Consider the following 11,357-nt stretch of genomic DNA (forward strand, 5'->3'; position numbering starts at 1 on the left):
CACATATGTAAAGTGTCTGTTTTCATCATTATAAACGTACACATAATTTTAAAAATGTACACAGCTGAAGGAGAATTATTGATCGATTCGTTTATCGATCACCAGACTAACTACACTGTGGCTTTTGTAATGTAAATTCATGTGCTTTATAATTATACGACTAATGAAATCATTTTGTAGCTCTATGGTGCAGTTGATTTATCCCTTAAGTGTTGTATGGTTTCATCAATCTCAGCCTTATTAAGATACTAGTATATCCTGTAAAGGATTATGTACATTTTTGATAGATTTTCAATTGATGTAAAAAAAAAAACCCTAAAATAAAATATCCATGCTCCATATGGAATGATTTGCCCAAAAAAGATTCTAATCAAATTATTCTTTTTTCTTGTATTTTTCTAAAATAGGCACTAGATATACATGTAGGTACAATTTTCTTCTTTCAGATATAGGATTTTTTAAAACTAAAATACAATTACCAGTAAGTAGTTGAGGAGGAAATGTTCCTATATGTCCTCATATATTTTTGATCGCTTTATACAGTAGAGGACGAGGAGGGGGGACTAAAATAAAGAAAATAAAAAGTTAACAGTGTACACCAACCAATTTATATATGTATCTTCCACAGGATCTTCATATTATCGGCAAAAATGGTATTTCATAAAATATTTAGTGTATGCAAAAATGTGTGTGAAATTCAGAATTTTAATTTTTGTTATTCTACCGAGCACAACATCCTTTATCTGAACGCCCATTTTAAGCCATTGTCTCCTAGGTAAGTAATGTTGCCCATGGGCCTCTTGTTTTCAATCGAAAGAGAAGTGGTGAGGCAGAATGGATAACTGTTCAAAGTTTCCATGACGGCAAAGAGTGGGGGACAGATAGAGATAAACCTTCAAAGTTTGAAAACTCCTACACCAACCCATCTTTGAGTCGAAATCATGGGGAAAAGAGGAAGAAAAGTTCCTGGGTTTTTTTTACAAGGGAAATGCTAATAAACATTGGGAATTTGTATTTAAAAAAGCAATTCCACTAACAATTTAACACGAGTTATTCTCCTAAATTTACCACCTAAAGCAATACCTTTAATTTTCCAAGTCATTGAAAGAGACGGAAAAGTCGCTACATGCGGGTTCTGGAACTTACACCAGGCCATCGTGATAATGTATAGTCTGAGCATCGTCGGTTTCGATATGTTGAATAACAGGAGAATTATAACAAAAAATGTGCTCCTCCGTGGTCCTATTGCCTATCCAGCGATTAGCGAGAAGCAGTAATTCCTTGTATATTGGTTTGACTTATTTGTATAGACTTGTTTCTTCCAGCGTGGCGTGATTGTATTACCAAAAATCAGATCGAAAACATTTTGACAAATGACCGTTTACATGTTACCGCGCGCTGATATACGGCATATGTCGTAAAGAGTTTAAAATCCTTTGCTTGATGAATAATAAGACAACAAAGATAAAATTAAAGAAGCGTTTAAATTAAATAACTTATATACATAACTCTAAAATATATTTTTTTCTTCTTTCGGATCTTAATAAATTTACGACATAATTAACTACGGCGACCCGTTTGTGTTAAAAAATCGTGAGTAAACAACAGCCTTAACAATCAGTTTCTCTATGTTACCCAGTTTCTCTCTTACACTTTCGTCAGCTAAAGCCCTACCTATCCATTCTGGATTAAGGTCCACTCATTTTACACTCTTCAATGTACGTTTTCTTTTATTTCAAGGTTTAGCAAATCGAACTTTACTCAAATTCCATTTCAATAAATTACGAATGATGACCCCTCATAAAAATCCAGCTCCTCCTCGTCTCAATATAGCTTTCATTCTGTTATCTTTTTTGACTTCTTTTTGTCAGCAATGATCCTCAAATCATCACAATGTTTTTCGATAAAACGTTGAGTCTGCTAGTCAACCGGAATACTTCCTTTCAGTAAATTCATAACTCCAATGAAAAATCATTTCATTAAAGTCTACGGCTTAACTTGGTGAGTTCTCTTTCTGGGTTTTTTCCTCCATGTAAAAGCTTCGAAAGTGATAAAATGTTCTTTTCTCTCGTCATGATGTCCTTAGTGAAATGAAGGTAACGCCCTTATAAAACGTTAATTGATATTCTCAATGCATAAACAATGTTAATGTATCAAACATTTGATATCTTAATCTATATCATCTGGAGTTTGTGGACTTAAATCCACAACTACATATCCATGGGGAATACTAGTAGCATCTTGTTAGGCGCCTGTTTCAGCTGTTAATGCATATTAGTTGTTTATAAAATGAAGATTTACATAGTACATACTAGTATTTGGAAGGATTCTGCATTTCATTCAAATTATTCCTTTTTTAATTGGCAAATATTTAAGCAGTGCTTGGATAATTTCAACTCCTACATTCAGTCTCTCATCCTCAACTTCCAATATAGTTGTTGTGTCAATACGTCTTACATATCTCTCTAAATACTACATATGAGTTGTCATATGAGTTGTCATTCAAAAGAAAGGAAAACAAATTACTATTATGAAGGAAGGATAAAGTGGATATAGAAACATACCAAAATTTGAAACTGAACTTTATTTATTTTACAACGATTGATAAACAAGTTCTACAACTTATATTAACATCTCTCGTTGGCACGGATGTTAGCGCGAATGGGTCATTGGAGTGGGAAGAAGCCGGAGTCCCCTAAGAAAACCCACGTGTCCAAGCGGGCGACCGCTATACCCTATCACGTACAACCACTGTCGATCACGGGGATCGAACTCGGGTCGCAGCGGTGAGAAGCGAGTGCATTGTCAACTAAGCTACTTGGACACCAACATACTAAAATCACTGTGCATATAATTAAACTTCAGTAAATTTAAGTTTAAAGTTCACTCAACTGGTTTTACTGGGCGGGTTCTAATCCCGTGCATTTAGGAATTCAGTCCAGGCGTAGCATTTGGAGAAAACGGACGTTTTCAACCAGCTCCCTCATTTCATCCTTCATGTAACATATAAGTATTACTGACCAGAGTCCAACTATTCTGGGTAAGTTTGTTTTTATATTAATAAGACGGATTTAATGCAGTTTTTTCCCTAAAATGACCAGATTACCTTGTTTTATATTTTCCGTGAGTAATTTAGAAGTATTTTGTAGTAAAGTATGATAATGAGTATTTGCTCATATGAAAACTATCAAGTATAAAGTAAAAGTATGTGTTTTGTTGTAATGTAAACATATGTTGTATGTATTTCAGAGTAAGGTGCGTAGTAGTTGCCGTAAAATAAATGTATTTATATAGTACACATGTATATGAAAGTGGAGTACGTGTACGAGTCTCGTGATTGTGTAAAGTATATGTGGTAAAGTTAGGTACAGCAAAATGTGCAAATGTAAGTGTAAATACAGGAAAATGTATTGAGTAAAGTAATGCGCAGTAAAATGCAAGTATGAGTAAAATACTGTTATCTGTGTATTTATCATTTCATTTATATTTCAGATCCCTTTTTGTACCTTTATTTCAGGATTGTGGAACAGTTGGAAATTTGTACATTTATTTGTACATTGCTCGGTACAAACAAATTTAACAAAGAACTGAAATCTTCATCTTGTAAAGAAGTATCTTAAAAAGTATAAGTTAAGGTGTAGTGAGGTACCTTAAATAATTTTTCTAAATATAAACCTAGATTCTTCGTCTGGTTTTAAATCGTCTTCTGTTCAATTATTCAAATTATATTTCAACATCCATCTTTTGCATTGACATTCTATGATTTCATTTTGAATTATTCAAATTCCATTTCAATTTCATTTCTTGCATTAACATCCTATTATTTTCCTTTTCACTTTGCTCAACATCATTGTCCGCTCTATGTCACTGTCAGTTTCTGAGTCTTCTTCATATTCAGATTCAATATCCTGGGTGTCTTCTGGGTCATCCATTTCTGCTGATGTATCCTTTCCTGTCTTTGTTGTGATGTCCTTTTCTGCCACTGTTGTGTCATTTTCTGTCTCTGGATTTTTTTTCTTTTTTGTGTCCCAGATTGAAGCTGTTTGCTTCTGCAGAAATCTGGTCTACGCTTTCTCCCTGATGGATTAAGCTATTCAATAAATTTATATATTTAACACTAAACAGTAATGATACATTAGTAGTATTTAGTGATAATTAAAGTAACATCATGTTAACAAACTTTAAAACTCAGCTTGTGAAACTTCAATAAATTTACTAATAGCTTGATTACACACCATCCAAGATTCACAGCTTCAGTGGGGTCAAACTTGTCTATTGCAGGGGAGTCGGTTTTTATGGTCATCAATTCTGACAAAGTTTTTGAGGACATTCTTGACGTTTTATCTAATTATTTTAAAAAAATCATAAAATGTAATCAATTTAACATTTAATAAATGTAACAAAATTTATGTGTTTATGTCTGAATTACTTGTGTGAATGATATATTGCAGTACATTATTTACCATTTTTTATCAGTTTCATATGAGAGAATGACCTCTCATTAAATTAAAATGACAGCAACTACACTCTGAAAATTGTCTACAACTGCCTGAACACTACCCTCAAAACTTAACCACCGAGTGTTAGAGACCTGCTTGAGCCTAGTGCTCTTACTATCCTCTTGAAATTTTTAATAGCTTATTTAATTTTATTTTTACATTTTTTTAAATAGATAGTTTTTTTTAGTTATCAATTTTTTCTATACCCTTCTTTTTTTACAAAATAATACCATTTAAAAAAAGTTTTTTTTCTTAATTTCTTATATATATTTAAGAAATAATATCATTTTTAAAATAAATTATTTATCATTTAAGGTAGAGACGGATAGCAATCACGTGATCGACAGATTTCGCTATTTAGCACGAGCTATTTTTCCGGATATCTTAACGCCGTCAGATACTAGTATTTATCTCCGTTTACACATTATTGTCTATCGAAACAAAATGGCCAACGGGGCAGACGATTCAGGATCGAAACAAATACTGCGAATAAAAGTTATTAAGTCGTATAAAATCATGGCAGTCAATTAGATTGAAATATATGAACAAGAAAAAGGGATGTAGGTGAAATAGAGAACGACCATGACATTTTCTATGACAAAAATGCCGCTGGAAGTAGCTATCGGTTAGCATTTAGAATCTGATCATTATTTTTCAGCATCATCTTTTGATCGTATGATCTCAAAGATTCTCTTCAATTAATTGGGACTTTGATCACTAACATCACCACTCTTTAAAAAAAAAGATATGTTTGTGAAACACGTATGCCCCCTCCCTTGGAAACATTCACAAAGAAAATGAACGTAAAATTCAAATAACAAAATTTTTCTAAGTCCAAGGGCAATAACTCCATAACTCTGTCGAAAATTGCTCTATCATACCCAAAATATAACTTGACCTAGATATTATCATGATAATACCAAATTTCATTTCAATATGTTCATCCTCTGCGAAGAAAATGAGCGGAAACTGCCAAAAACTAGAATTTTTCTACGTCCAAGGGCCCTAACTCTGCGGAAAATTGCTCGATCGTACCCAATATCGAACTTGACCTAGATATTATCATTATAAACCTGTATACCAAATTTCATTTCATTTTGTACATCCTCTGCGAAGAGAATAAGCGTAAAATGCAAAAAACTGGAATTTTTCTACGTCCAAGGGCCATAACTGTGTCGAAAATTGCTCGATCGTACCAAATATCGAACTTGACCTAGATATTATCATGATAAACCTCTATACCAAATTTATTCAATTTGTACATCCTCTGCGAAGAAAATTAACGGAAACTTGGTGGACCGACTGACAGACCGACCGACAGACAGTCAGCAGCAAAACAATATGCCCTCCCTTTTTCAAAGGGTAGCATAAAAAGTTTCAAATGCAGAAAGTTCATTTAATTGACATACTCTAAAGTTTGGTTATTGTCAGCCTCATAATAATTTTAAAATATATATGAAATGTATTTTAGATCGATGAAAACTGTTACAGTCAACTCAGTTATGTGTGGACTACATTAATGAATAATTTTCTTTAATAGATTTAGTCACTGGTTGATCCACCATGCTGCGACAACCTTAGAAAAGTTGATAACGGTGTTCGAGAAATGTTTCTCCCACAGAGCAACCAGCATCTGGACCTCTGATGTGTTCAACATCACAAAATGGCTGACGCCACACATAAATGTAATTAAGAACCACTCTCGAATCCACGTCTTTAAAAAAAAACATCTGACGAGTCTGGCAAGGCTGGACTCTTTTGGATGGAAATATCCACGGACAAGGTGACAATTCATTAAGTATGTCACTCTTAACGTTCTAAGTAGGTGGGAGGTGGAGGGGTATGGTTAATTAAAGATAAATAATATTTATTTTTTTGGGAAAATCCATAATCCTTATTTTCACTAGAATGAAAGACTTTTTAATTGTAATTTAACATGTTAGAAATAGAATGAGGCTACGGAGTACCTCCTAAAATTTGAGGTGGAGGTGAACCCGACATCATTTTCCCCTCCTTTAACGAAATACACGAGAATATCGACAAACTTGAAAACTATGTCAAGACTAGTTTCAAGTATTTCGCAAAGGAGGAGGACAAAGAATGGTGGAGTTGCTTTTTCCAACATTATGCCAATGGTAAGTAGACTGCCAATTGCAATCAAGATGACATGAAAATGAAAATTAAAATTATTAATATTTATTTATTATTCATGTTATTGCTAAAATGCATTTGTGAACTTTCTAAAAATAAAGTTTTGTTATCATAGAGGCACTACCGCTACCAAACCCAGGCCTGTCAGTAATGACGACGACATACCAAAATATGCCGGCGAGTGGCCGCAGTTGTGCCAAGAAGTCAATGTAGCTGGAGACCACTGCACAGTGCACTGGTATAGAGGTTGAAAAACTACCGCCTGGACTCCACGCAAGAGAATAATTCCAGGAACGCGAGGAAAGCAAGATCCAGGAATGCCAGCCAGAGGAATAACACCAGAGCCAGGACCTCGACAGTACGGGAACTGAAGGGACCATCCTGGACTTTTTATTTGAACTGTGTTTATTGTCTTGTATACTCTTCTGTTAAATGTGTATATTGTATAATGTTAGTGTGCAACTTCCGTTGTTTCCCTAGTCGGAACTGGAACTATCCTCCACAAAATGGGGGGGGGTAAGGAGGAGGAGGTAGTGTATTTAGGGGGTTAACTTTCTTTTTTATCGGGCTCGGCGTCCTTTTCGGGGCTTCTACCTCTTTTTTCCCGGTATCTCGACAGAGAAAGCCACGAGAAGGCCTGCTCGTGATTGTGTTTGCTATTTGTGTTCGTTATCCAAATGTTATACCTTGTTTTATGCAGAAGTTATTGCTTTCTTATTTATTGACATTGGAAATCACTTCACACTTAATATCTCATACAAATTAAAAGATTAAAATATTTTCTGGCATCCAAAAACTCGCAGAGTAAGAGGAGGTCTTCCCAACACCGACATGTTTTCAAAATGTAGTAAGAGTACATATAATGCCCACATGATACTTTAAACATTTAATAATCAATACATTTACAAAAGTGTAGAAGTAAAAGTCCTTAAAAAGCAAATACATTTCTACTTAATATAACTGGAATTGCAGGCGCCGGGCGGTTTGGCGCAGGCAAAACTGGTATTGGTGCTAGTGTGCTGGGCGATTCGACGCAGGCAGCACGGGATGTGATGACGCTGTAGAGTCCGGTATCCGTGTTAGTGACCTCCTTGGGCTGATAGTTGGCTGCGGATCCGGACTGCAAGGGCTATCGGCGATCACGATTTGGTTTAAGAATGAACCTGCGTCATTCCTTCTTGATCGGGACATCCAAGGACCAGAAAAGAGTCTACTACGGTCGAGCTTGCGTCACTACCAATGATAGGGTTTGGCCTGATGAAAACAGGGCTGGTCTACGCTGGTGGCCTAATCCCCGTCATCATGACTGGCAAAGCTGGAATCACTCTTGTTGGAGGCGGAGGATCCAAAGGCCGCTGTGTCTCTCTCCCAATGTAGCTGGCGGTGTCCATGTCCGGTCTTCTGTTGTACGACAGTCGAAAATTAAAAAACCCGGCTATTAGTGCCGTGTTCCATGGTGACGTCAATCGGCTCGATGACTGCCAGAGGTCGGTAAAAGGCGCGTTCTAAATCCCTTCTATATTCCCTCCACTCGTAGATCCAATGCTCCAATACATGGCGCTGGTAAGGTGAGGTACGTATCTAGGAATTCTGTACTAGGAACTAATCGTACTGTCATGTTGTAAATTTTGAATTTGTTCAAAACTTTTAAAGCTACTTGCATTAAATTGTTATTGTTCATTATCATATCAAGTCATATATTCAGACATTTTATTAGTATTATTACTATATATCAATATTATAATCATTTTTAGCAGGTAGTATTCCTTTTCTTTTCTAGAATTTAAGCTCGGTACAAAATGATGTTTATTTATGTTCTTAAGTATATTCTTACATGTGGGATATCTCTTGTATAATGAATGTGGTTAAATTAACTAGGCAATCAAATAGAAAAACACCTTGTTTGGCATGTCCTCTTTTTGGTACTGTGAAAATTTAGGTATTTTTTCTCTATCGGAATATAGTTTCTCACTTCCCCCTTTCACAAAAGATGACTCTAGTTGAGTAACCCTACATGTCCATTTCATAACCTTTGATCTCTGAATTCTGCTTCGTATGTGTTTTTTTGTGGGATTATTAAAAAATATGATTAAGATTAAAATCTAAGGGGTTACAACATTTCGCATTTACACAAATGAAATAATAGATAAAAATCTATTCAAGCAACAACAATTCTCTACCTGAGCAAATCACCGCTCCGTTCTCAAGAGAACACACCATGCTGAATGACTAATTTATCACGTGATGTGATAGTGACAAAAGAAGAGAATGAATTGCGAAGTCATGTGACTAAAGACTGATCTCGCAAAATCGATAAGTTACCAAAAACAATCAAAAGTCATATTTCTTGATTTTTTTTATGTTTCGAACGCTTTAGATTTGTTTTTACACATTTAAATATTTTTTCTCAAAAAAATTAGCTCTGAAGCCCAATAGCTATTTTTAATTCAAAAAATAAAATCTATTAAATAAAAAACGAAAAATATATTCTCCTGTAGGTAAAATCAACTCTCGAGGTAAAGTAATTTCACTTCTCCAATCACATCTAAATTTTAAAGTTTAAGAAATGAATAAAATAGAATTACCTGCACAGAGGAAACTTTCGCTGGTGGCCTGCATCTTTATTTCTTTAATTGCTTGCATGCAAAATCGCTTGTACGCCGATATGTTGGTACATTGTCCGTGGATCAGTACTTGGTCCAGCGATGTGTTCGGTTTAACAATGATTTCTTTAATTGCGCACTCAACCCGGGCAATGGTCACAAACTCCGGACAAGCTCGTACATTATAACAGAAAGCCATTTCAAAATCGTTTTTACAGTTACAGGACGGGGTGTCCTGAGACAGACTCATACCAAAAACCACATGTAAAATAATTATCGCAATCATGACGACAAAAAAAAAGGAAAAATTGAATAACAACCAACTGTACCACTTGATAACTTTTTGGAAAAGAGAAGAGGAGAAGTTCATTCAATTTATTTTTATCAATTTTATTTGGACTTTGATATTTGTCTTTCAATAATGCAAACAATAGGCGATTCGTTTTGCTGACCTACGAGGTTATTCTGTACCCCTATCACTAACATTTAAAACAATACCTTCATTATTGTTACATTCATGATATAATTTTGTGACTAATAATGTTTAATTTTATTTTCATTACATATACGAGGATACTGTGACCTGCCCCTTTATCTTCTAATGTCAACCGACTCTCTACACATGTACAAAATAACAACAGTTTATTAGCAGATGATGAAAGAGGTATGGAACGGAAGTGTGGGGGGGGGGGGGTCATTAGCAAACATACAATACGTTTCTAGCTTACCGCATTCACCCGTAAAAAAAATATTTTTTATTCCCCATCACCCCTCTTCCTCCCCCCACCCCGTTCAATCCGAACCAATCATTGGCGTCTTTTTTTTTTTTGATTGAAATCGAAATATAAAATCGTTGAAAACCTCCAAATCTTCCCCTTTTTTCTGAAGGATCTCGTTATTTGTTAATAATTCATATTTTTTGGATTAAGATTACCATGGCAAGGTAAGTTAATAAGATTTTAGTTTTGACTCTTACTGTAAGTGGTCCAATTTTCCCTTCATCTTTATTCCTCTATACTTATTTTTGGTACTTAAATGTTTCAGCCAATGCATATGCAACTCTAAAATAGAAGTGGTGGAGCTTCTTGAGAAAATCAAGGACATCCTTGATAAATGCCCGTGCCCTTAAGTTTTATTACACGATAATTTAAAAGATGTTTAATTTTTTACTAAAATTAAAACACATATACAAACTTATTTTTTTTTCATGACAATTTTGTTATATTTAAATTAAATATTATTCATTTTTTTAAAGACATAGCAGAAGGGGTGGCCAGTTGTCAGCTGGCATGACGTCTACACCAGACGTGTAGGTTACATACTATTTATTTTTTAAAATAAAATTTCCAATTGAATCTACTTTTTTCAAAAATTATTCTTTTTTCAATTAATGAAAAACCATACGTATTAATATATTTTCCTTTTCATTTATAGCCAAACCCCTATCACAAAAAATGGGTTAGTAATGCTATTAATATTAAAACAAATTTTTTCTACCAATTAGCTATAAATGAACTTTTATTCTTAAATTTCCTGACGTCGTTCATGAGTGTCCCCTCTCTTTTTTTAAGAAGCGTGCCGGCTACGCCAAAAGCACCAAAGAGACCGTGGTTAGTATAAATAGAGAGTAATTTCAGTTTAGGAGGGGAGGGGGCAATAATCGTGGCAAATTCTAAGTTACAATTTATCTTTTCTTCAGTAAACCGCGTACGCTTGTGGACCAGGAGGAGTCCCTCCGGTGGGAGGTCTCTCCCATAGGGTTAGATCATTTTTTTTTCGCTTTTATGAGATTATATTTCATCAATAAAAGTACAAATCTAAACCCAATGAATCAATTAGATTGTATTTATTAAAAGGTTAATTTTTCTTTTTTTTCGCTATTTTTTTTAGGCAAGAGAGAAGTGTAATAGAGATTTCTTCGTAGGTTTTAATTTTTTTTGCTTTTCTTTTCGATTTGTCATATTTAAGAGGAAACTGCTTCAATTTTGGTTTTTTTTGTTCATCTCAATAAGATCGGAGGGGTCCATGGCCAGCGACAGAGACGTCGCGTTCATGGACTTGTGTCTGGAGGATTCGGACATCCTCATTCCCCCGTAAGTCACTA

The 11,357-nt window shown here is 34.7% G+C and overlaps 1 long non-coding RNA gene across 1 annotated transcript; it reads right to left on the minus strand.

Annotated features, from left to right (window-relative positions):
* Nucleotides 1–3,809: 3,809 nt before the first annotated feature.
* LOC136273950 (uncharacterized) lies at nucleotides 3,810–10,672 on the minus strand. Its single transcript, XR_010712185.1, has 3 exons — nucleotides 9,236–10,672; nucleotides 4,236–4,344; nucleotides 3,810–4,090 (listed from the first exon to the last, which is right to left on the minus strand). It is a non-coding gene; the product is annotated as an uncharacterized lncRNA (long non-coding RNA).
* Between the last annotated feature and the right edge of the window lie 685 nt (nucleotides 10,673–11,357).

This window comes from Magallana gigas, chromosome 1 (assembly GCF_963853765.1).
Source record: "Magallana gigas chromosome 1, xbMagGiga1.1, whole genome shotgun sequence".
Taxonomy (NCBI): Eukaryota; Metazoa; Mollusca; class Bivalvia; order Ostreida; family Ostreidae; genus Magallana; species Magallana gigas.